Source organism: Melitaea cinxia, chromosome 3, assembly GCF_905220565.1.
Source record: "Melitaea cinxia chromosome 3, ilMelCinx1.1, whole genome shotgun sequence".
Classification (NCBI taxonomy): Eukaryota; Metazoa; Arthropoda; class Insecta; order Lepidoptera; family Nymphalidae; genus Melitaea; species Melitaea cinxia.
This window is the reverse complement of record NC_059396.1, coordinates 18,016,353-18,043,141: the sequence shown is the minus strand read 5'-3', so window position 1 is coordinate 18,043,141 and position 26,789 is coordinate 18,016,353. Positions and strand designations below refer to the sequence as shown.

Here is a 26,789-nt window from a genome sequence, read left to right as displayed (position 1 = left end):
TGAATATAAGTCATCTAGTTTAGTGTTAACCTTAGCAGCACTACTTGTAGGCGCCTGCCTCCATAGAACCAAGTCTCCCTTTTTGTAATTATGACTCCTTTTGCGGCGTTTGTCAAAGTTTCGCTTCATCTTAGCGGTGGCCTTATCAATACGTGCACTGGCCTTTTCGCGCTTAGACTGAATTGACTCTGATACCTGATCTGGAATCGTTACATCACACCCTGGCCTACCATCACGTGCAAACATCAAATCGTAGGGCTTAAAACCAGTAGTATCATTTACGGTATTATTTATACCCCAAATAACGTCGGGGAGGCAGTTAGATCAGTTATTAGCTGCTTCACTAGGGTCAGTGGCGCGTAGAGCATTTAGTATAGTTCGATTAGTGCGTTCAACTTGTCCATTAGCACGCGGACACGCAATTGAATTTAATGTATGTTTGAACTATTTGTCTATCGTGAACTTTTTAAAATACCTACTGGTAAAAGCTTTACCATGATCCGTCACTACTCTATCTGGATAACCAAATAATGAAAATGTTCTTTTGAGTACTCTTAATGTTTCTACCGAATTGACTGTCCTAGTAGGTTCTGCGATTACAAATTTCGAAAATGCGTCCGTTATAACCAACATGTATTCGTGACCTTTCTTAGTTCTACAGAAAGGGCCTAAATGGTCGATATGGACCATTCTAAAGGGTTCATTTGGCTTGGGAATCGGGTGTAACATACCTTCCTTTTTACCGTATTCCCCCTTACCATAAGCACAATGCAAACAAGATGTTACATACTTTCGAATGAACCGTGTCATTTTAGGAAACCAAAATTCATTTTTAATTAGATCTGTACAACGTTTTAATCCTACGTGGCCTATTTCATCGTGATGCATTTGAACGATCTTCCACCTTGCCGCCCCAGGAACTACGAGGCGATTGCCGTTGAGCGTTTTTCTATACAGTCTTATCTAATATTACATAATTATTCACTATATCGGGCCCAGCAGACTTAGAGTTTAGTTGATCGATTATGCTTTTCAATTTATCATCCTGATACTGAATCGTATAGAACCAATCCGAGATTTCGAGGCGATTAATATTTACTGCATCAATAGGATTTCTACTTAACGCATCCACATGCTTCATTCGTTCCCCGGGTCTATATTCTACACTAATATCGTACTCTTGTATTAGCAACCACCACCTAGCGATACGGGGAATAATATCTCGTTTAGTAAGAGTGGCACGGACGGCAGTACAGTCAGTGATTATTTTTACGTGTTTACCTATAACGTACACTCTGAATTTACGCAAAGATTCCACGACCGCTAACGTCTCTAACTCATAGCTATGGTACATAGTTTCCTCTCTCGACGTTACTCGGCTAAAATACATAACCGGACGTAGGGTTCCGTCAAGCTGCAGCTGGAATAATATACCCGCTATGCCTAACTTACACGCATCGGTATGTATTTCTGTATTTAAAGTAGAATCATATAAAGCTAAAACTGGTTTAGAGCACAAACATTTCTTTAATTCATTAAAACTACCAATTTGTTTATCACCCCATACCCACGGTACATTTTTCTTTGTTATTTCTGTTAAAGGGCGGGCGATAATCGCGAACTTATTAATAAATTTTCGAAAATAGCTACAAAGTCCTATGAATTGACGTATTTCATGTACATTCTTAGGTATAGGAAAATGTGAAACCGCAATCATGTTATTATTTATTTTATGTATTACATATATATCTCTTTAATTATTTACTATAAGTATATTATTGACATTTACTTTGACTGTTAAATATGAGTGAGCATCTTTTGTGTGAGTCTAGTCAGGCTGTATGACTGTTATATTATTATATATTTCTTTTCTTTTTTTCTGGAATATTTTTATTGTTACTTCTGTTATTTTTTTTTTTCTCATTATTAAGTTTTTTTTTTTTTTTTTTTACGTGTCTATCTTTCGTTGATTTTTATTTTATATTCTCTTTTTATTAAGCACATTATGTTCTTGTGGCGTTTGGCGTCTGAAGTCGCCGATGCAGGCTCTGACGGAAGAGCAGCGCCTTAGCAGTAACAATTTGCTGCTAAGCAATGCTGAGGCAGAGACCTGGTTGGCCTTCTAACTTAATTGTAATATTAATATTTTAAATGATAATGGCCAATAAAGAACTTTTCTTTCTTTCTTTCTTTCTTTTTTTGAATCAACTTTGGCTCTGCAGGTTTAATCCCGTCTTGAGAAATTTCATGTTCTAAATAAGTTACTTTATCTTGTAAAAAAGAGCACTTTTTCATATTTAATTTTAAATTTTCCGATTGAAACTTTTGTAATACCGCTTCTAACATTCTTAAGCCCGAAATAAAATCTATTGAGGGTAAAAGTAAATCATCTAAAAAGTCGAGAATTTCATGACGTGAACTGTCACTCTGTGTACAACGAATCGAATTAACAATTTTGCTAACCACGCGCATAAAAACAGATGGTGCATTTGCTAAGCCAAATGGAACACGTAAATATTCGTACTGACCCTGAGGTGTAATAGAAGCAGTTTTGTGAGTGTCCTCTGGTGCGATTAATAACTGATGATAACTTTGGGCCATATCAAGACTAGTAAAATATTTCTTACCGGCTAATTTAGAAATATGATCGTCAATGTTAGGCAATGGATATCTGTCTTTAATAGTGATAGCACGATAATCAGTACATAATCTACTATCACCATTCTTTTTCTTGACTAAGATAACCGGAGAGGCATAATTTGACTCGGACTCTTTTATAATAACCAGCATCTAATAATTCATGGACTTTGGAATTAACTATTTGTTGCTCAGTGTGCGATAACCTACAAGGTTGACGATATATTGGTTGCTGCGTAGTAAGTTTTATTTTCATTTGTATTATGTCATAAGGCTCGGCTAGGCAATATGGTGTGGCGTTACAATTTCATCTATACATATAAATAAAATTGGAGTGTCTGTTTGTAATATTACAATAACCGTTTTGTTACTAAATGCATATGGATTTATACACGGTGAAAATACCTACCAAAATAACATTTTTTACAATTTTTGTCTGTCTGTCTGTCTGTCTGTTTGTTCCGCCTAATCTCAAAACGGCTGGATCGATTTTGACGGAAAATTCACTGGCAGATAGCCGATGTATCAAGGAGTAACTTAGGCCACTTTTATTTAAGAAATTTATTTATTTTAAAAGTCTGCGAACTGAACAATTACTTTTTTGTTAAATTCCACGCGGAAGAAGTCGCGGGCACAGCTAGCTATGAAATAATATAAAAAAGTAACATCGTTAAAAATCTTATAATGAAAACTTTTGAACTTTTGACGACGCGTTGACGCAGCAGTTACAGGACTGTATGTTACGCTAGTGGTCACGGGTTCGACCGTCGCTTGGTCGCACATGACATTTGTATTGGCCATATAGATGTATGTCGTGGTCATGGCATTTGTACTTTTTTTTTAAATTCCACTTATTACACATCATTATCATCATCATTACAGCCTATAAAGTCCACTGCTGGACATAGGCCTCCACAAGTTTACGCCAAAAATAACGTGAACTCATGTGTTTTGCCCATAGTCACCACGCTGGGCAGGCGGGTTGGTGACCGCAGTACTGGCTTTGTCGCACCGAAGACGCTGCTGCCCGTCTTCGGCCTGTGTATTTCAAAGCCAGCAGTTGGATGGTTATCCCGCCATCGGTCGGCTTCTTAAGTTCCAAGGTGGTTGTGGAACCTTGTTATCCCTTACTTATTACACAATTACACTTATTTATTTGAAAAACTCTTAAAGATTTTTGGTTACAGAAAAAAAAATCGAGATTTTTCGCTCTTTTTTCAAGTTATTTATTCAGAACGATTCAATTCTATGCATCTGCTTGTATATTATAGATGAAACTACAGTCAACACTCAGTTTCGCACGAACAGAGAACATATTTTAAATGTTTTATAGTATGCAGACGACCGTCTAGCCATCTCTGAAGCTAAAATATTACACTCGTTTTAGATTGCTTTTTAAAATGTATACAGATTCGATTTATACATAAACTCTCTTATTTACCTCGGAACCTTGAGAATTTAAGGAAGAAAGCTTAAATAAAAGCGCTGAAGACTTTTGTCTGTCGACGGAGTGTACTAGGCGGACATAAAAAATGTGAGCCAATTTCACTCACCGCCCGCAGACTGCCATGAATATTAACCATTTTGCGCCGTCGGCACAGACTAAGTTCATTATAACGTAGATACGACAGGTGACTTTGTTTTTATTTTTCATTTTATTTTAATGTTTTTAATATAGCTAACATTTTATTGTTTTCGTTATCAAGTGAGAGGGAGATGTTTCTAGAAAAACTTTCTTAAATTATATTTGTTTTAAATTATCCCGATTTATCCTTATTAAGTACATTATGGTAGGATGCTACAATGGACAGGACACGTAATGAATGGATGCCAGAATACCTAAACATCTATATTAAGTAGAAAATTTATTTTACTAAAGGGCCAAAAGAAAAATAACTTGCTTTTTAACCGACTTCAAAAAAGGAGCAGATTACTCAATTTGAGCGTATATATATTATGTATGTTCGGGGATAACTTCGTCGTTTATAAAACGATTTTGATAATTAATTTTTTTTGGAAAGGAGATATTTGAACTGTGGTACCATGATAAGGAAACGAGGATATGATGATAGTATCCCAGCGAAATCGAAGGAAACCCTCGAAAATCGTAGTGACGACAAGACAACTAATGCGTTTGTTAATTTTTTTCATCTACTAACGTTAAATTACTGATCGATGTAATTGAAAACGCCTTTTTTCGTTTGCGAGCGAACACAACTATTAATACACAAAATACACATCTATTTTTCTTTAGAAATGATAATGTTGCTTTCGAATTTTTCATCTTAAGTTACCTCAATATTTAAAACTGGTAAGCTTGTACGATACAAAAACGAAATCAGCAGACTGTACCATCTGTAAATTACTTAATCTATATTAAAAAAAGTGTAACAGCATAGCCAGCGTCGATTGCGCTTACGATACTTCGGGGTCGTATTTCAGTCGAAACGACCACGTTACAGATTACGTCCAATTTTCTTTCCCACCATTGAATACGCTGGCACTGGTGACAGTGATAAACACACGCACCTATAGACAAACAATATTGTGATACAATTCACGATGGCGACGTTGTAAAAACTGATACATGATTTTTTACGATCCTTTCTGATTCATATAATTTTTTTTTTGTCAGGAAAGACATTTGCGGTTGGATGTTTTTTGTTGATGTTTTGATGAGGTACAATGTATGAAATATTCTATAAATTAGCGTGACATAATGCATATTTCAAAACCTATTCCACAGAAATCAGAAACATTGAAAGAAATGAGATATATTAACCTGTATCCTGTTCTATATCAAGTATCGATTTTTTCCCTGACCTGTATTAATTTTAATATAATACGTTTTTTATTATTTTTCTTATTAATTTTTATTTATATTGCCTAGTCTTTTTTTGTTAACCCAGGGGAATACCCTTATGGATCCCCATATGGCGGTGGAGCCGTGGACGGTCGGATTGGCACTGACCTAAACCCCATTGGTGTTCCTGACATTCCTGGGCAGAATCATTGGGACACTATTGCATTTTCACAATCCCACCAGCGTTTGCAGTTGCAGACTCGTTACGATTAGTAACTCTTTAAGAGGCTCCCTCGAACGCTAATGACGCATTCTTGAGATCGTGTAATGCGGACGATAGATCACCCGATCCATCGTCCGCCGATCTCGTCGAATATGGGGAAAATCCCTCCTCCCGCAACGCTGCGCCTTCTCAGTGTAACGACCTCAACGGCACACCCTCCCTGCGCTACCGAGGTGCCCCAAGTGTCAACACTCACTGTGTACTCTACCCCGGTAACGGCCTAACTGGCGGTAAAAGCAAAATTGCCTCTAGTCTTTCACACATAGTCACCATAGCCAGGGGCAGTTAAATTACCGTCGCTGGCCGTGCTCGGGGTAGCCATTGCCAACAAAAGTTGACAAAGACCGAGATGACCAAAGCCATATACTCCGGCGGACTATGACCCCAGGGCCCCCGATTCTACGCCTTCTCGGCGCCGCGCTTTCAATAAAGCATAACAATCAGTGAACAAAGATTACTAAATTACTTTCAATTTAATGAAATAACTAAATTAAATTAAACAATGCAACGTGAAACCGCTTTCAAAAACGTTAGTGCTCACGATTTACGTAATTAGTTAATTTGCTTGTTTGGCGCCCACTCAAAATTACTTTGGTATACTTACATTAGTTTAAGAAGTTATTAATTAAGGTAAATTAAAAAAAAATGTTATTTTTGCTTTTCAGTGATTTCGGCGGTTAAATTTTTTTGTGATATATAAGTTGTTTTCCTTATTTTAGTGTAACAAAAAATACCTAATACTTTATTCAATCACATTCAAGTACGATACGGTGTTCGTAAATTATATAAGTTTTAAATTTGAAAGATTTTACATTTAACACAATATTTAATTAATTATATGACAAAGAAATGCAATAAAATACATTTGCCGACGAACCTTCTATAATTATTATCGATAACATCTACAAAATAAATTTACATGAACGCTCCGGTTTATATTTAACCTATTTTAGGTCCGTCTTGCTTCGTGGTCGAAGCGAGACTGATGCGATTCGGGCTAGCGACCGACCGCCGCTTACTTATTCCGACTACCCTCATTTGTTGTGCGGCTTTTAAATTGAGGGCACAGGATTATCTATGTGGAGTCGAAGTAATGAGACTGATCTTATGTTAAAATATTCCGTAGATTTATGCATGGTCACTTTAATAGAGAGCCCTCCGTTCAATCACTGTTACGGTGTAATTTATAATTTTAACCTTTTCGGATTACTGTTGTTTTTGCATGACGCACGGTTTAGAATTATCTGTGTGATAAACTCTTTTATAGTTTTACAGGATAATTTTGTAAGCTGATTTTATATAATATTCCCTTTGGCATGCTTTAGAAACGGAACGGTATAAAATTTTGAGTTTGTCCAGTTTTATTTCAGGTATAGCACGTATGTATTATTAATCGACTTCAAAAAAAGGAGTGGGTCACTCAATTAACACACACATATATATAATTTATAATTACACACATATATATAATTTATAATTACACACATATATATAATTTATAATTTCTTCGTTTATGAACCGATTTTGATAATTCTTTTTTTTTTTGTTGGAAAGGAGGTATCCATAGTGCGTTACCTCGATAAGAAAACCAGGATCTGATGATGAAATCCCAGCGAAATCGAGTAAAACCCTCGAAAATCGTAGTGACGACTAGTGCGTTTGTTAATTTGTTTTCGTCCACTTACTTTGCATTACTTGTCGATGTAATTGCGGTTATTTTCATTTGCTAGCAAACAATTATTTTTTATAGTCCTTCAAGGCATTCTAAATATAAATTCACGACACAAAGTTCACAGTTAAAATCAAAATACACAATGGTAACACTTATGAATCATTTTTTGCTCGTTAATCTCGCTACCGATTTGGAATATAGTATTTAGTTGTATTCAGAAACCCTATTACTTTATACCAAGGTAACTTCATTGTTCATTTTATCGTATCAACATTAAATATAACAAAACTTTGTAGTCATAAGAGTAAAACGATTATCACGGCAGTGAACACAGACGGACCGATTTTAAAGTTCCACAGAAATGTATACGCTTCGCCGTTTCATAAACATCATCCAGGTATCACTTAAGTATGTAGTAAACTAAATCCTTTGTATTTCTAGTCGTTTCATCTTAAATTTTAACGAAATGGCTTTTTTATCTCGATCATAATCTCTCTGTCTGGACAGATCCTTCGTTGATGTGTTTGGTAGGAACGGTAAACGAATTGTTTTTTGGAGATTTCATATCTATATATTTTAACAACTGAGGTAAGGCACAGTAGGAAATATCCTGCTCAAAAAAAGAAAATGAGCAGCTCGACTGGGGTAGTACCTCTACCTTACAGAATATCACAGATTAATAATATTGCTTTAACCAGTGTTGTGTTCCTGGTAATAAAATTTTGGACATATATGTAACTTTGTGCAAATTAAAATGAAAGCTATATTTTATTTCAATTAATAACCACAATATTTTCATTGCAAAATCATTTTTTAAATATAATATGGCATTACAAAGTTGGCCAGGTCAGCTAGTATATACATAAAAATTCTATTTAAGGTCACCTGGCCTTCATCGAAATTACTGCATCAGCTAGCCTACATTTAGACAGATACATCTTCTGAAATTTAGATAAAGAATTTAGACGCTGTTTTACTGCGAATACGTAATAAATCCAACATCATCATCATCATCATCACTTCAGCCTATCGCAGTCCACTGCTGGACATAGGCCTCCCCAAGTTCGCGCCACACATCCCAGTCTTCCGCAATCCTCATCCAGCCTACACCGGCAATCTTACGTAGATCGTCGGTCCAACGGGCCGGAGGACGTCCCACACTGCGTTTGCCAAGTCGCGGTCTCCACTCTAGGACCCGTCTACTCCAACAGCCATCGGTTCTGCGACACAGATGACCAGCCCACTGCCACTTCAACTTGCTAATTCTGTGGGCTATGTCGGTTACTTTCGTTCTCTCGCGGATAGTCTCATTTCTAATCCTGTCCTTGAGAGAGACCCCAAGCATAGCCCGTTCCATTGCACGTTGAGCGACTTTAAACTTGTGGACCAGTCCCTTCGTCAGTGTCCACGTCTCGGCTCCGTATGTTAACACAGGCAGGACGCATTGCTCGAAAACTTTTGTCTTCAAGCATTGCGGAATCTTCGAAGTGAAGACTCGACGGAGTCCGCCAAACGCCGCCCAGCCCAACCGAATCCTCCTATCGGCCTCCTTCTCGAAGTTGTTGCGGCCTAGTTGGATAGTATGGCCTCATCACTTCAGCCTATCGCAGTCCACTGCTGGACATAGGCCTCCCCAAGTTCGCGCCAGACATCCCGGTCTTCCGCAATCCTCATCCAGCCGACACCGGCAATCTTACGTATATCGGAGGTCCAACGGGCCGGAGGACGTCCCACACTGCGTTTGCCAAGACGCGGTCTCCACTTTAGGACCCGTCTACTCCAACGGCCATCGGTCCTGCGACACAAATGACCAGCCCACTGCCACTTCAACTTGCTAATTCTGTGGGCTATGTCGGTTACTTTCGTTCTCTCGCGGATAGTCTCATTTCTAATCCTATCTTTAAGAGAAACCCCAAGCATAGCCCGTTCCATTGCACGTTGAGCGACCCTAAACTTGTGGACCAGTCCCTTCGTCAGTGTCCACGTATCGGCTGCGTATGTTAACACAGGCAGGACGCATTGTTCGAAGACTTTTGTTTTCAAGCATTGCGGAATCTTCGAAGTGAAGACTCGACGAAGCCTGCCAAACGCCGCCCAGCCCAACCGAATCCTCCTATCGGCCTCCCTCTCGAAGTTGTTGCGGCCCAGTTGGATAGTATGGCCTAGGTAAATATAATCCTGAACAACTTCGAGAAGGGTACCATCGACCGATACCGGTATCGGTATGACTTGGTTGTTAAACATAACTTTCGTTTTATCCAAGTTCATACAGAGACCGACACGTCGGGAGGACTCGTTTAGGCCAGCCAGCATTTGGCCTAACTCATCCAGCGTCTCCGCAAAGATGACAATATCGTCGGCGAATCCAACATAATATTTATGTTGGATTTATCATTTTGTTGAAGCTATTTCGTTGAAGGCCAGGTTCAAGAACCAATGTAAAAAAAAGAAGAAAAAACATTACAGTTACCCATTTTCAGTTACCCAATCATGCTTATGTTAACATGTTTTAAACACGAAAACCAGTCAATTGTCAATGTCTGAAAGATAAGAGTGCATTCAACTCTCATCTGTTTGAAAATGAGACATTTTTCATTCAGCTTCGATGGCTTGATTTAAAGCGGTTCACGTATGCAAATTGTTCATCAGCTATTCAGTGTTTGGACATTCGTTATGCGAGTCCAGTATCTGTCTGTGTACGCGGCTGCGTGTATACGGTGCAAGTTGATAGCGTATTGTTTTATTTGCTAATGTTACTACTGGTAATATTCAATAATTAAATTTTATAAGTATACGTACATTACATATTTTTAGAAAAGACCGCACGATAAGCACAAATTTAGGAATAAAAAAGAATCATCAAAATTAGTTAAGGGACAGAGTACAGGGTTATGAAGTAATTCACGTAAAAACACTGCCAAATTTAGAACATAATATTCTTTTTCTTTGAAGTCCATGAACAACTTATTATAATATTGAAATTAGTGTTACTTTTTTTTTAAATGTCGCAAGAATTATGTAGACTTAAAGTAATTTATTTTTGCATTCATTTTTGTTGTTTTCTCTTTCTTTTTCAATCGGTTTCATCTTACTATAATTTTTTTTTGGTTTCAAAAGCTAAAAGCAATGGTTTAATGTTGATGTTAACATGTTTGGCTTTATGCATGTCGTAAGTGACTTTTATTAAAAGTATAATTGTGTTTGCTGGCAAACAAAAAAAAAACCGACTTCAATTACATCGACAACTAATACAACGTAGGTAGACGAAAAAAATTGTCAAGTAAATACGCATTATCAAAGATTATTCCAAAAGCTGTAATCAGATCTCGATGAAATTTAAATGTGATTACATAATAAATATCGGCTTTCGATAAAATTAAAAATTATCAAAATCGCTACACCCAATAAAAAGTTATGCGGATTTTCGAAGGTTTCCCTCGATTTCTCTGGGACCCCATCCTCAGATCCTGATTCCTTATCATGGTACCAAACTAGGGATATCTCCTTTCCAACAAAAAAGAATTATCAAAATCGGTTCATAAACGACAAAGTTATCTCCGAACATACATAAAAAAATATATATACGGTCGAATTGAGTAACCTCCACCTTTTTCGAAGTCGATTAAAAAATAAAAAGTAAAAAGATTTTGTTCTACTAAAGACTTACCATAATATAAATATAGATAAAGTATAACAAAAACAGAGTACAAAGAAATAAGAACCGGAAACCTGATAATAATTTTATGATGCTTTACGCCAGACTCTCGCGGTTCAATCATACAAACGGAATGTTTTATGACGTGTACGCTATCTTCGAGCCTTATATATATAGGTATGATATATTTTAATAGGATCGTCATTTATTAGTAGATAATATTCAGATTAAAATTGTACATGTATGTACTTGATTTTCAAAGGTCTTTTAGGTAAAGGGAATAAGCTGTATGTATTTCTTAATAATTGTGTTTGCTCGCAAACGAAAAATAATTGTGTTTGCTCGCAAACGAAAAAAAAACCGACTTCAATTACATCGACGAGTAATACAACGCAGATCGACGAAAAAATAGTCAAGTAACAGCGCATTATCAAAGATTACTCAAAAATTAGTTATCAGATCTCGATGAAATTTAAATGTGACTACATGATAATCATCGGCTTTCGATTAAATTAAAATCGGTACACCTAATAAAAAGTTATTGTGGATTTTCAAGAAGTTCCCTCGATTCCTCTGGGATTTCATCATCAGATCCTTGTTTCCTTATCATGGTACTAAACTTGGGATATCTCCTTTCCAACAAAAAAAGAATTATCAAAATCGGTACATCCAGTAGAAAGTTATGCGGTATAATACAACGTAGGTCGACGAAAAAAGCGTCAAGTAAAAACGCATTATTAGATATAGCTCGAAAAGTAGTTGTTAGATCTCAAATAAATTTTAATGGGACCAATTGGCACACACCTTTCGATTAAAAGAAAATTTGTCGAAATCGGTCCACCCAGTCAAAAGTTCTGATGTAACATACATAAAAAAAAATACAGTCGAATTGAGAACCTCCTTCTTTTTTGGAAGTCGGTTTGAAAACAGACTTCAATTACATCAACAAGTAATACAACGTAGATCGACGAAAAAATAGTCAAGTAACTACGCGTTATCAAAGATTACTCAAAAAGTAGTTATCAGATCTCAATAAAATTTATATGTGACCACATGACAAATATCAGTTTTCGATTAAATTAAAAATTATTAAAATCGGTACACCCAGTAAAAAGTTATTGCGGATTTTCAAGAGTTTCCCTCGATTTCTCTAGGATCCCATCATCAAATCCTGGTTTCCTTATCATGGTAATAACGTACGTCGACGAAAAAAGCGTCAAGTAAAAACGCATTATTAGATATAACTCGAAAAGTAGTTGTTAGATCTCAAATAAATTTAAATGGGACCAATTGACACACACCACCTTTCGATTAAAAAAAAATTGTCGAAATCGGTCCACACGGTCAAAAGTTCTGATGTAACATACATAAAAAAAATACAGTCGAATTGAGAACCTCCTCCTTTTTTGGAAGTCGGTTAAAAATAACTAAATAAGACATTGAAAAATAATGTTTTAAGTAACTTGGCAACAAATTAAGATTTTTATAAAAAAATAATTTAGTTCGTTTTCTCACTCTCATATTCTTTAATATATATTCTTTAATACATATATATTATTATTTATTATTATTATATATATTATTTAATACACTTGTATATTATCATGTACATATCTGCTTTTACTATAGATATAAACAGGGCTTTGTATGACGTTTTTAATTTTTGTTATAGCTAATCCAACTTTGATATCATAAATTTTAAAATGTCTAATTTTTGCGAAAAAAAAATATAAATTTTAAACGTGTTTCAAAAAGTATACGGTCATATATTGTTCAACTAAATTGGCAAATTGCAATAGTCGCGTTCAAAGTGCAACCGATAGAACCAATTGGTTGGATAAAAAATAGAAAGAAAAAAAAAAAAACAAAAATTATTATCAATCCCATTTAACGTCGGCCGTTTATGGAATTGAATTGAGTTTTGGTTGCTTTTACTTTGAATATTTTTTTTAATAACTGTCCTCTGCACTCTTGTTTGGTAGTTTTTTTTAAGTTATAATTTAGTGACACCTTATACTAATCATCATTACAGCCTATACAGTCCACTGCTGGACATAGGCCTCCACAAGTTTACGCCAAAAATAACGTGAACTCATGTGTTTTGCCCATAGTCACCACGCTGGGCAGGCGGGTTGGTGACCGCAGTACTGGCTTTGTCGCACCGAAGACGCTGCTGCTCGTCTTCGGCCTGTGTATTTCAAAGCCAGCAGTTGGATGGTTATCCTGCCATCGGTCGGCTTTTTAAGCTCCAAGGTAGTAGTGGAACTGTGTTATCCTTTAGTCGTCTCTTACGACAACTACGGGAAGAGAGTGGGTGGCTATATTTTTTTCTACCGTAGCCACACAGTATAAATAAAAATAAAATAATAATTAAAAATAAACAAAAAACCCGCCTGCGTGAAGAATAACTAATAGAAAATCAACTGAAAAAGCTGGAACAAGATAAAAATTCAATATGCACACAAAGTCAGCGAAATAAATAGAAACAATATCAAACATTTTGTGCTGTACATTTAAAATATATTAATACGGTAGTCCTTCGAAACTTTATGCAACGTCGTACATAAAATGCTGTCGGAGACATGCACAAAGAGAGAATGATTTGACTTATCCTTCAATTTAATGCCTCCGACTGCATATTATCTACGACGTTGCATAAAGTTTCGAAGGACTACCGTATTAATATATTTTAAATGTACAGCACAAAATGTTTGATATTGTTTCTATTTATTTTGCTGACTTTGTGTGCATATTGAATTTTTATCTTGTTCCAGCTTTTTCAGTTGATTTTCTATTAGTTATTCTTCACGCAGGCGGGTTTTTTGTTTATTTTTAATTATTATTTTATTTATGTCTTTTTAGTCAGACAAATTACGTTATCGGTTCAATTCATTAAAACAGTTTACATCATGTGGTTGATTAAGTAATTTTTTAGGGTCAAGAGAACTGATAGCAAGCCCGGAGAAAGATCTCACTCTGCTCAAAGCAACGTAAGCCTGACCTATAGCAAATAGGTGACTGCTTAAGTCAACAACCATTAGTTTTAATATAATGAAATTATTATTAAAATTATTTGTTTGTATTTGGTATTATGTATTTGTTATTGATTTTATTAATGTAATTGTAAATTGGTGTGACATTTATTAATTTTTATTTGTAATTTTAATTGTATGTTTTTTTTAACCATTGTATTTTATTAGAAAGGCTACACCCCGAAGTTGATCGTCGCCTAAGAGGCGAGTTTGACATGGCATAGGCGTGGGAAAGAGCAAAGTCCACATTTTTTAAACTTTAATATTGTATTTCTGGATTAGTATTTCGGTAATAATAATCACGATATACCTTTTTAAAATCCTTGTACTGTGCCCTTTAATTTGATACCCATATTGTTGTATTCGAGAAAAAAAAAATTTTTTTCATTAAATACAATGGCTTCGCGCAGCCGCCATGTTTGATTTTTTTTAATGTCACCTATCTAAGAACACTTGGGCAGCTAAGACGAACCTAACGATACCTCTATTATGTAAATCCGTTCAGTGGTTCTGGAAATATGAGGTAGTAAAGAATATTACATACAAATATACATACATACAAGATACGCGCGAAAAACATAACCCTTCCTTGGCAGTCGGGTAATAAAATAGACAGCATAAATAAAAGTAAAAATGTATAACTTCAAAAAGTGAGAAGCTCTGACTCGATGCACTCTGTATGTATATTGTATATATCTTGTCGGTGTGTTTATTGCGACGAGCATTAAAGTTTGGACGACTAATGCATAGAAACATGCATAATATTGGTCGGATCCTTACTATTGTAACTCATCCCATACTCGATTTTTGTTTAGATTAAAAAACATTTTACGCACATCTCACATAAGACATAGTTTAACTTTTTTTAGAATAATTCCTCTTGGGATAAGGAAAACAATGGACGTAATTTTAGTGGACTTTTGGACGCTATAAATATCCTACTGCTCGATACAGGTCTTTTTATATCTAGAAGGTGATGGGTAGGAACTTTTTTTTTATATATAAAGTTATGTCCACAGGCTTATAGTGCCCGTGCTTTTGTTATTCCGATTTTTAGTTTTATTACTGATCGTTTACTTGTTACACTACTGCAGCTACATTACATATACATTAAGAGAACTAATTATTCTATCTTAGTATCCCTAATGCAGACGTGAGTCCACCGACCAAAATTATGCTAAACTTAATTGATATCTTACATGCAAAAAGACATAGAATTATATTGCGCCTTACTTTAATTATTGTTTTCACTATTATTATTATTATTATTATTATTATCTATGTTTATATATACACTTACTTGCTATCTATAATATATGTACACTTATTGTCTAGTTAACGTATATGTACACTTATGGCCTACTTGGCCTACTTACAATATACACTTAACCTATGTTATTATTATTTTTTTTCCTTAGTCCTAAGTTTTTTCCTTACATTAAATTACAATTTATTCTTACAAATAAGGTGCGCTACAATTTATTTTAATATACTAATTCTGTAGTGTTGTCTTCACACCTCAACACGTTTTAACATTTCGAGCACACCCTCAATAACGGCGGCATCCCTGTGGTCAATCGCCATTCTGAGGCTGCGCTCAAGGATGTCTTTTTCAGAAGTTTCCGCTGCCTTCGCCACAAAGTGACCAATTGCGTCGTCACAGTCGTCGGTGTAATAGACACAGGTGTTGGTGTGTCTAGTCACCGCGACTACAGCGTGCCAGACGCTATCGTGGATCTTGAGCCTCCTTGTCTTCGTCTGGAGGATAATGACGTCCTCATAGGTCTGGCCCTGCGCCTCATGGATAGTTAAGACGCTCATGGATAGTTAAGACGACGCGAAGGTTGGAACTTAATAAGGTAATCTGTCTATTTGACATAAGCTAAATTCAAGTTACTGTTGCCTTAGAATTTCCTTCGACACATAAATTATCCTCGACGACCTTATTGACTACTGAGTGTGATTACTTTATTATGTTATGGCCAGTTCTTCTATTTTTATTTGTTAACAGATTGTTAAGTTAACATTTGAATACTGTGTGAGTGGCAGAAAATCCTCGCAGCATCAAATTTGCGATCGTTACCGCTACACAACGTTGGTGTGACCACAGCATTAAAAGTTTGAAAAATTAGTGACTTTTTAATTTATGAAACACTAGCTGTTCCCTGCGCGCGTTGCTACGCTTCTTTATTTATTTAATTTTTGGTTGTACCAACTCAGAAACCTTTGTGGGCTTACGCACATCAGGTTGTTGCAGATCATGACATGATCAAATACATAGTATACCATTGTATAAAGGACATACAGACAGAGATTCGATTATATATCGTTTTATAATATTAAAATAGATCGTAAAATAGTAGTTATATCTCCAGTACAATTATAGTTTGCCATAACAAGTTAAATATATTCGTTTACTGTTCATATATTCGTGTTATGTACATGTTCTAAACTTCTGAACTCGTTGTGTGCTAAATTTGAATATATCTAGACATTAATTCTTCATTTCTGGTAATATTTGTTATTAAAATGGGCAAATTATATGAAGATTACATGCTATAACGTAGAGTTAGTTTATTGTATAGTTTAGTTTAAATATTTATACAAGTTTGTGATTACAATTATACTCATTATTATATGTAAATGCATTTCATAAAATGAGCGCTTGCCACCATTGACGTTCCTGCTCTTATCTAGCCTACTAGAGTTAGTGGCAATGATGCCAAGCAACCTGATGGATTGACGTTGGTTCCCTGGGAAAGAGGGGCTTTTGTGAGACGCAACCTGCGTTGAAACACTTGCTCCGTTTCATGTCAGGGAAACAGCCTTAAGAGCGGGAAGCGCTGTAAAAATGGGCTGAAATGACTAAACGGCACAGATATTAGTCACTAATACCAAATTACATCTTTGTGCCGTTAGCAGTCGAAACACTTGGGCCTGGAGTAGCAGTACTAAAAAAATTTAAATGAGATAATTCCTCGCCGTATTGCTTCCACTGGTCACAAGAAGGCTGATGCATTTTTCCCAGAAAATTGACATAGCGATTCAACGGGGAAATGCTGTAAGTATTCTTGGCACCATTCAACGCGGACATGATTTGTACCATAAATATCTGTAAATATTTAGTTCTTAAGTTGTGAATTGTAAATATGTATAATGTTTTCATAATAATATAAATTTAATATAAAACCTTTGAGCAGAGTGTTGGATTAAGCTCTGATCCTTCTCCTACATGGATAAAGAGGCCTCTGCTCAACAGTGGACCAATACAGACTGAATCGTGAAAAGGCGTTTTGATAACAATCGGGACCGACAGTTTTACACACTCTAAGGCAAGCTGAAAAGACCAACAAGGACAAAACCAGAATAAAGAAATGAAATAAGAAGAATATAAAGAAGACTTGGTATCAGTTCTATAACCCTTACAACTTTAATATAATGTCGAAATTATACCCAATCATAGGAAATCATAATAATTTTAATCGACATAGAGAACATACATTTATACACAATATAATACATAATGTATACTATACGTACATTACCTATCCATGATAATTTTTGCACGTTAACTTTCACCTATCGCCAGTTATATTAAATCCGCCATATGTCGTACGAAAATCCGTTCCGAAAGATTTCCACCTCTCAATTTCTCGGTGGAATTTTTTAAATACATTTCGAAAATTCTTACCATGTATTTGCTCCGTTGAATCGCGCAGGTGTCGTGCGAGATTTCCACGACGGATTTCATATTTAAATAATTATGTTATATTTATTTTGTAAATCAGAAAGGGATTTGTTTATATTAAATTGTTTTCGTGATTGAAATGCTTAGAAAATATTTAAATTTATTAAAAGCGAGGCTACATATTTCGAATATTTACTCCAATAAAAATTCGTTATAATAAAAAAAATCTATAACATACACTCAAGGTCGTATATTCTTATAATAACAACTTCTTATGGTAACCGCCGGATGATATAGCTATATATTTTTCCATAAATAATACTTATAGCTGAGTAACGTTTAACTGAATTAGGGCACAGCAGGAATTTCCTGTTCAAAATATCGAGCAGCCCGACCGGGGTAGTACCCCGACCTTACAGAAGATCACAGCTAAATAACACTGTTTTCAAGCAGTGTTGTGTTCCTGTTGGTGAGTAAGGTGACCAGAGCTCCTGGGGGAAACTGGGGATAGGTTCGGCTTGCGATGCTTCTGGTGTTGCAGACGTCTATAAGCTACGGTAATCGCTTACCATTAGGTGAGCCGTACGCTTGTTGGCCGTTCTACTTTCATAAAAAAATACATGTATTACACTAAAAATTATGAAAGATATGTGGTCAAAACACAATTTAAAAAAAAATGTTGAATTTTATATATATATATTGTAGTTCTTAATTTTTTTTAATTTTGTTGTAAATTGGTTTTTAATTAAGTAAATAAAAGTATTTAGGAAATTAAGTATTTTAGAAAATTATAAATAAATAATAATTCAAACTATTAAGTGAAATAAAAAAACATATGTCTTTATTTATTATTGTCGACAGTATAAAATTACATAAATAATTTAAAAAAGTTTACTAGTAATATTTTAGTTTTACAAACGCCATAATATACATATAGTCGCGTGACTATATGTATAATATGGCGTTACGTCACTTCCGTTATATATTTTTCTTACGGTTTAGTATCACATTTTTTTCAGTTCGGTCGCCCAGCCAAATGTCAAGCCTTGCCGTAAGGAACTTCGTTCCAAAAATCTTAAAAGCAGAAATCTTTATTTTCATTTATTGTTACGGTTTATTTGTTTTATTATTATTATTATGTTATGTCTTTATAATAATATTAATTATATATATCATTTACATTGAGAATTTATGACCCTTGAATGTTTGTTGTTAAAATTTGAATTGAAAAGTTTCATTGTAAATGTTGGAAAATCGAGTTAGTCGTAAAGAATACAGGTTATTATTCTCTTTGTAACTGAAACAACATTGCAATTTCCTCGGAAGCAGTTACACTGGGAAATACGTTTTTTTTATAAGTTACGTGGTATGAATGAAATTTTTCTTCTAGAATATTAAATAATGAGTTCCTTGCTGGTTCCTTTCAGCGGCATCTACATTTCAATTCCGGTCGTAGATTTAGTTGAGACACATTGAACATTGGAAACAAAGTGCTTTTACAGTTGCACTAATTTAAAATAATACGTGTTCTGAAATTGTTTAAAAGGGTAACTATTAAGTTTTTATCGGCCCTTCTCTGTATACACTAAATTACTTCGATAACATTAACATTATACATTATTGTACATTTACGTTAAGGAATTGCTGAAGTCAACTTAAATAAATGAAAATTTTAATTTCGTTTCTAATTTAACTTATCCTTTGCCGTAATCGTAGTTCTGTTTCTTCTCAAGAATGATTCTGATTCCTAACCTGAGTCTCTATGTAATCTATACTAATATTATAAAACTGAATAGTCTATTTGTTTGGTTAAACGCGCTAATTTCGGTAACTGCTGGTTCGAACTTATAATTTTACTTGTGTTGGATAACCGAGTGTGAAACTGCGGCGCAAAGTATTTATATATTTAGTAACAAAAATATAAAAATATACATTTCAGTCAATTATAACACACAACACTGACTTAACTGAGGTAGGGCACAGCAGTAATTTCCCGCTCAAAATATGGAGCAGCCCGACTGGGGTAGTACCTCGACCTTACAGAAGATCACAGCTAAATAATACTGTTTTCAAGCAGTATTGTGTTCCTGTTGGTGAATAAGGTGACCAGAGCTTCCGGGGGGATTGGGAATTGGGTCAGTAATGCGCTTGCGATGCTTCGAATTTCGAATATTCAATATTTCGAATATTTATTCCAAAAAAATTAGTTATAATAATAATAGAAAAAAAAAAATAACACCAACATCAGGCTCTTTAACTCAACCTTAGGAACAGACGACCGTATGTGTGCATACTAAACGTAGGTATGTATGTATATTTATTTAATATTCGTAAAACACAACATTTCTCACATACCAATAAAATATACATTGGTTACTTAATTAGCGCAGCTTAGTTCTAAAATATTATCGAACTAATTGAATATACTAATTGGTTTAAGCTGATTATACAATTACATACAATTGAATAACAAAATTCATATGAATTGAATATTGTTTTCTAATGTTAACGCGAATTTCACTCATTATAATGACACAACTTTTAGGATTTTGTCGTGTCGATTTATTAAATTTTTTAGATGCCAGACGTTTCGGATACTTTACAGCAACCAAGGTCACGGGAGGAGGTTATATTGGAGTGGGTTTTGGAATGAATAATTATTTTGTAAAATATTCTGATTTACGAAGAAGTTTAAAAATATTTGTTTTGGTACGAATCGATACAAAATAGATAGCTAAGTTTCTGTAAAAAATAAAGCCATTATATTTGGGTGGTAATCATACTTACTATATATTATATAGTAGTTCATTATTTTGTACTTAATTTTACTGCAGTTTTTTCTTATTGTTACCTCATCACATTTTACTGGGTCCAAATCCACGTATTTGCGCGAATGAGTTTAACACACCCAGCTCAATGGCAGACCGTTTCCAGAATATTCTATGTAACTACACAAAACAGACTTAAGTAAGTTTGTTATTTTTTACTTGTTTTGTAGTTTATATCAGTGCTAATAAAATTTTACTAACACTACCAAATACTAAAAAAAGTTGCATGCAAAATGTATTTTGTATATTTTAAGTTGTAATGTATATGATGCTTTAGTTAAATGTCCGCTACATACAAGACTAGAATTCCCGACTTCAGTTTTACCTGCATTGGATACCTACTATATTAAAATAAAAAAAAAATAAAAAAATATTTATTTTACCATTAGGTGATTTTACACAACGAAAGTCGCAAAACTATCTACATTCTCAAAAAAAAAAAAAAAACAACACAAATAGATAAAAAAAGTGAAGGTAACAAACGCCATACAGTATTAAATTTATAATAATATCAATTGATAAGTTCTCAGAAAATCGTTTTTAGTTTATAGATTTTGAAGTATACACATAAAAAAAAAATATAGTGTGTACTTAAGACCGCACGGCAGAAGTGGAAACTTCATTAGCAATCGCAGTCAAACAATAACGCCATAGTCTCCCCCGAGTTCACCCGATCGATCCTCTCGCCGTCCAGCAGAAAAGAGCAGCTGTCTGTATCTTTCTCGCTCGGGTACACTCGGCAGTCCCGAGTTCACCCGATCGAGCCTTTCACCTCATAGCGTGACGGATCAGCCTAACTTACTACCTACGAAAAAATGTGTGTGCGGTGCGCCAAAGAAGTCTTCACTTCAATAAAAAAGAGTAAAACATGTTTTGACAGTTTTTTTTTATTTTAAAAGATTAAATTTTGGTTCACTATTATATTAAGAATTCTTTTTCTTTTACGACAAAATATACATGAACAACTATTAATCTTTCTGTTCTTTTCATTTCTTTCGTGATAATTTAAAGGATTATTAAATGTCTTATGTGTTTAATGAGGTAATCTATCGATCCCGGTTGTGATCACAAATGCCTGATAGCGTTCGTTACTCATAGTAACATATCCGCCAACCCGCAATTGAGCAGTGAGGTGGATTGAGTTCCAATCCTTCTACACGGAGAAAGTGGCCAACGCCCAGCACTGGGATGTTAAAGGCTGAATTATATATGTTTAATAAAACAATTACCCGGTAATATATATGGTAATATTGCCTCTTTAAACAGACTGACGTTTTTATAAATACGGTATAGTTGCAGAATAAATTGTATTCTTAAACGTACAATCGTATGCAAATTCGTCGTTTCATCACGAGAAAGTTTCTCGCTGAAATAAGAGATACTATCACAAAAATAAGTGGCGGACGTTTGTTTTAAGAATATATTATACTGTTTTCAAGTTTTATAAATGTATATTAGTTGTAATGTTTCGAGTGTTTGAAAATGGCGATGAGTAAAGTTCTACTACTAACTACGTACTTCTATATATATATATAGTAAAAATCAATCCAGTCAGTTACAAAATAAAAATGGTAATGTGTGACGGAGTAGTTCAAACAACAATACTAACCGGCACAGTTTCATTACTAAAAGCGTATTAAAACCTCCTCCAAACAAATATTTCAACACTTGCCTCCGAAAAAAGTTCACTCAAGTGGTTACGTTGAGCGAAATGAAAAAAGTTCATCGAGTTACTTGTTTGAGAGCTTTAGGCTCGAGATCAGGCCAAGATATTCATGCCTTAGTACCTGTGCGCACTACGGTGCGGTTCAGCGCGTCACGTCAACTGAACCCATTTATTAGGGCCTTGACGTCGATTCAAATCAGCAACTAAGGTGACTCTTTTATTATTTATAAATAAGCTCTTATTTAGTCTATTGTTATAGATATTACCAGTTATAGGGAAGGGTCAGGGGGGGAGGTATCACAGATAAAACACATTATTTGATTAGTCTGCACAGATGACAAGATAAAAATTATAGAAACAATCGTAGACTAAAAACAAATACAGTTGCTGGCCATTGTACTTAGAAAACACTACTAAGTTTGACTTCCAGCACGGTTAATTCTTCTAGAAAAAAAATTCTAGTTACAAAAAAGGGAAAAAAATGAAAGTAAACAATACAATATTATATAAATGTCATTGCAGACGAACCTTTGGAAATTGTAATTTTTGCGACAAACTTTTTATAAAAATAAGGACCACAGTGCACAATATTAATCGTTCATTAATAATTTTGCTAAATAGATAAAAAAGTCTTTGCCAACTTTACTGCTGTGTGCACGTGGTCTCATAGTGGTAACAACGTAGCTTTGCTCACTTTCTATCAATCAGACAACTTTAGGCGAGAGTAATTGTTTTAACGAACTACGGACTAGAAAAAAAAAAAATCCGAAATTCTAGTCTATTCTTGCATTAAAACTCACAATTCCAATCGGAACATTGAAAGTATTTAAAAAACACTTTTGTAGGGCACTCTATGATTCATGCAGAAATATATTTTTACTGATATTTTTGTCTGTAACCTATCTCAGATATAACCTAAATAAAAAAATATTTTATAATGTACAACAAACACCTCTTTACCGAAGTAAGCGGTTATATGAAAATTTTAGAAAAACCTTAAAAGCGCATGTTTTTAATTTGGTAAGTGTAGGCATATAATACTTTAAGTATTATTGAGCGCCCAATAATTTACAACGTCTGAAAACGACTAAAGTTAGTGATAAAACGTGTAAGCCAGGTGTTCTCAACGGTTCATTACGTATTTATTTAGACTAGTCGCGGTTGAGATGCTTTATTAATTCAAGGCCTGCTTTAACTGATGAAGAAGTTTGTTTACTGATTAATATTTAATTTTACAAATAGCTCTTGCTAATTGAGCTTTTAAGGAATATAGTGTTTTAGTGATTTTTAAAACTTAGTATTTATTGAATGACGTGAACATTAAAGGTAGGGTGGGAGTGAAATGAGAGCTGAAAATTATAAAATATATTTTGTCTACCAATGCAAAACCACACTAAAATTTGTTAACCTTTCGTTTGGATTATGAATTTGAAAATTTAATTTTAAGACACGTAATAACGCACTTGAAGCTTCACAAGTATTGGCTTAGATTTTAACTTGTATTATGATACAAAATTCAATTTATATATCCTCTAACTCCATGAAAAGATAAAAAATCTCCTTCTTTCTTTAAGGTCTAAATGTTATTTGTGGCCCTTTTTTTTACGTGGGGAAAATCCATCATGGATACCCTCCGGCGCAGGGGCCCCAGAGGGTTATGCCAGACTCCTTCTGACTACAAAACCACCATGTATGATCAGTCGTCCGGCTGGGTAGGGCGAGATGGGGTCGCGCTAGCATTCGCCACGTCGCCTCAGCGTAGGCCCAGACGACATCTCCGGGGCCCGGCACAATGGTGGGGGTGGCCTTGCTCAAAACAAAGCCACCCTTCAGACATGTGGGGTCGTATCGTCGGGCCCCACTATTACGAGAGGGGGAGAAGGTGGACGTCTCCTCCTTGCCCCCATACGTCTCCAGCGTGTGGAGCGCCGTATCCTCTGGCGCCCCACACTCGTGGCAGACTGGAGTCACCTCCCGTCTCGCGATTTGGTGCAGGTACTGACCGAAATACCCGTGTCCGGAAAATATCTGCCCCAAACGGAAGGTCAGCGGCCCGAACCGCCGCCGCCTCATCCACTTTCGAAAGACCAGCCTGACCGCATCGACCGTCCACTCACTCGACACGACCGGGTACCGGCGGGGCCAGGTCCTCCATCCACCGCCGCAACAGGGTGTCCTGCGCCTGCCTCCGCATGCGTGCGACCTCCTCCAACGTCATGGGCTCCCCCCGGGATCTCCTCGCCTGTTACTTATGGCCTGTCTTAGCCAGGACACTATGCGTTTATCAAACTCTCTCATCATAATGAACTTAACTTTTTTCTGACGACGACATGTTATACATGTTAGCGCAATGGCCACAGCACTGGTTTATGGATATTGCACACAGACATAAATAATACTACTTTCAAGCAGTGTTGTGATTCTGTGGTGAGTAAGGTGATCAAAGCTCTTGGGGAGGTCGGCAACGCGCTTGTGATGCTTCTGGTGTTGCAGGCGTCTATAGGCTACGGTAATCGCCACTTACAAGTTAACCGTAAGCTTTTTTGTCAACCTAGTTAAATATATATATATATATATATATATATATATATATATTTAACATAAACTATTTAAAGGTCTAGGATATTTCAGCAACAGTTCGGTAAGCTTTAACACTAGTTTTTAATACTGGTATCAGGGTAAGCTGACTGAGCTCACTGTAATCTAAGGATTAACTTCCTTCAGGAAGTGAGTTATACTCTTTTAAAAAATATACCTGTAGTTTCCGGTTAGTAAATCGACGGTAAACGCTGAATAGTAATTTCATACCGGATCAACCGAACTCATTTTTATTTCAGTCGATTTTTTTTTCTGCAATTTTATCGTGAGATTGGAAGCGTTTTACGCCTTTTAAGCATTTCACTTGACTTTAATTTTCCCTGGGTTTTATGAATGTTATTTGATTCGAATTGTGCTACATTTGTCGTGTATTGTGACGTGTATTTAATTAATTGTAGTGTAAAATTTCAATATATAGATTATCTCGCGAACATTTTTGATGACTGATTTATATTTATATATATAAATAAAAATGGACGTTGCTAAGTACATAACTAGAGAATGGCTCGACCGATTCGTCTGATTTATTTTTTTGTGTGTTCTTTGATGTCCACGGAAGGTTTTAATTTAAAAAAAAATACTATTAACTTTTGACAGAACGAAGTCTGTCCGGGCAGCTAGTTTAAAAATAAATTATTAAAAATATTATCAGCATCAAAATGATTTTAGGATGACGAAAGCTTTTATAAATTATATATAAAGTCGAATAATTACAAATAAAAACACCAGCAAACACGATATATCAAATTCAAAAAGCGGCTAGATTCTGCGGTAAATATTTGATTTTTGCTAAAAGCTCTGTACCGAGCTAAAAGCTGGGCATTCCGTGGTCGCCGACAAAGGCTGAGTTTAGCCTAAAAAGGCTGGACGGAGTCAAAATTCTGCCGCACAATTTTATTAATACGTCTTTAAGCGATAGTGCACTTAGTAAAATGAACCGCTTTTGTTTAACGTCAAAGCGCTGTGCAGCGGCTTCGGGAGAGGAAATTGTTGCTGTCTTAATGGGAACAAGGTTAGAAGAACCAAAGTATGGAGAATATATTGAGCGATAAAAAGGTTTAAGTTTTTATATTTTTTTATCTTAATTTTATGCTCTTTTGATAAAAAATTAACAGTGCAATATATGGTGCAATCTAAGGAGGATATTTTTTTAGATTATCTACATTTCATGCAAAAATTGGTGTACAATTTATTCGTAATTAAATAAATACTTAAAAATGTAAATTTAGTTACATATTTTTAAATATGAGCTAACCATGGCGACGTTATGGTGATGCAAAAGAAAATCTCACGTGAAATATTAAACTTTAATTAATAAAATTAAAAAAAGTTTAATATTAAATTAAATAAATAAAAAATAATAAATAAATGTCATATAAATAAATATCTTATTATATACACACACGGTCGTCTGTTCCTATGGTAAGCAACCGAATGGCTGTGTTATATATAATAGATATTTTTATATCTAAATAAATATTTTGTTTTGATGAATATGTATAGATATAAAACATATTATAAATACAAATATTACACCTATACTCAGGCGGGAACAAAACCCGCAACCAGCAGATCAGAAAACAGGGCCACTACAAACTGCGTCAACGTACTACGTAACTAGTCAAAAAATTAAATGCAAGTTTTTTTTGTGCATTAGACCACACGTCTGAAGTAAAACTTACGAAGCGTAACTCTATCTTTCTATCTTCACAAAATTATATCTCCCTCTCAACTTCCGTTCGCCTCGCCCCATCACTTTTTTCGTAACGCTCTCATAACGCATTCACCAGCTTATTCCCCAAATCAAGCGCGCGAAAAGAAGTTTTACTTCAAAAACTAAGTACAGTAAAACATTCAATTAAAATTCTTAAAAGTCATACAATTTCACCACAAAACGAGCAAACGCTGTTACGCGTGTACACGATGC

General features: G+C 35.1%; 1 long non-coding RNA gene across 2 annotated transcripts; it reads right to left on the bottom strand.

Moving 5' to 3' along the window:
- Positions 1-2,032: 2,032 nt before the first annotated feature.
- Positions 2,033-17,407, bottom strand: LOC123669244. Of its 2 annotated transcripts, XR_006745719.1 has the most exons (3): positions 17,397-17,407; positions 6,458-6,463; positions 2,033-2,193 (listed from the first exon to the last, which is right to left on the bottom strand). It is a non-coding gene; the product is annotated as an uncharacterized LOC123669244 (long non-coding RNA). The 2 variants fall into 2 exon arrangements; XR_006745720.1 differs by lacking the exons at positions 6,458-6,463; positions 17,397-17,407 and adding an exon at positions 15,576-15,587.
- Positions 17,408-26,789: the final 9,382 nt, after the last annotated feature.